This window comes from Pelecanus crispus, chromosome 3 (genome assembly GCF_030463565.1).
Source record: "Pelecanus crispus isolate bPelCri1 chromosome 3, bPelCri1.pri, whole genome shotgun sequence".
Lineage (NCBI taxonomy): Eukaryota > Metazoa > Chordata > Aves > Pelecaniformes > Pelecanidae > Pelecanus > Pelecanus crispus.
The window spans coordinates 5668857-5669191 of NC_134645.1; positions in this window are offsets into that span (position 1 = coordinate 5668857).

A 335-nucleotide genomic window follows, 5' to 3' on the forward strand; every position below is an offset into this window, starting at 1 on the left:
GTTTACAGATCTCACAGGGTTAGTTTATTCCTACTTTCCTCTCTTTTAAGCTCTCTATTTTTGCCTGTAAATCATTAATATGGGACCTCATGAGGACTCAACTTACCCACATACCAAAAAAAAAAAAAATACAGCAACTTCTTGTGTCACATTGGACTTCAGCACCACGTTATTTCATGTAATCAAGGCCAACCTAGAACATAATGGAATAAAATACGGCAAAAAGATAGAAAATTAACCAGCAAGGGGAGAAATATGTAGGTGCAGCAAGCAGGACTTAAACCTGCACTAAGAGGAATGTACTGGCTCTCATGTATGCCTTTATCATCCAAAAT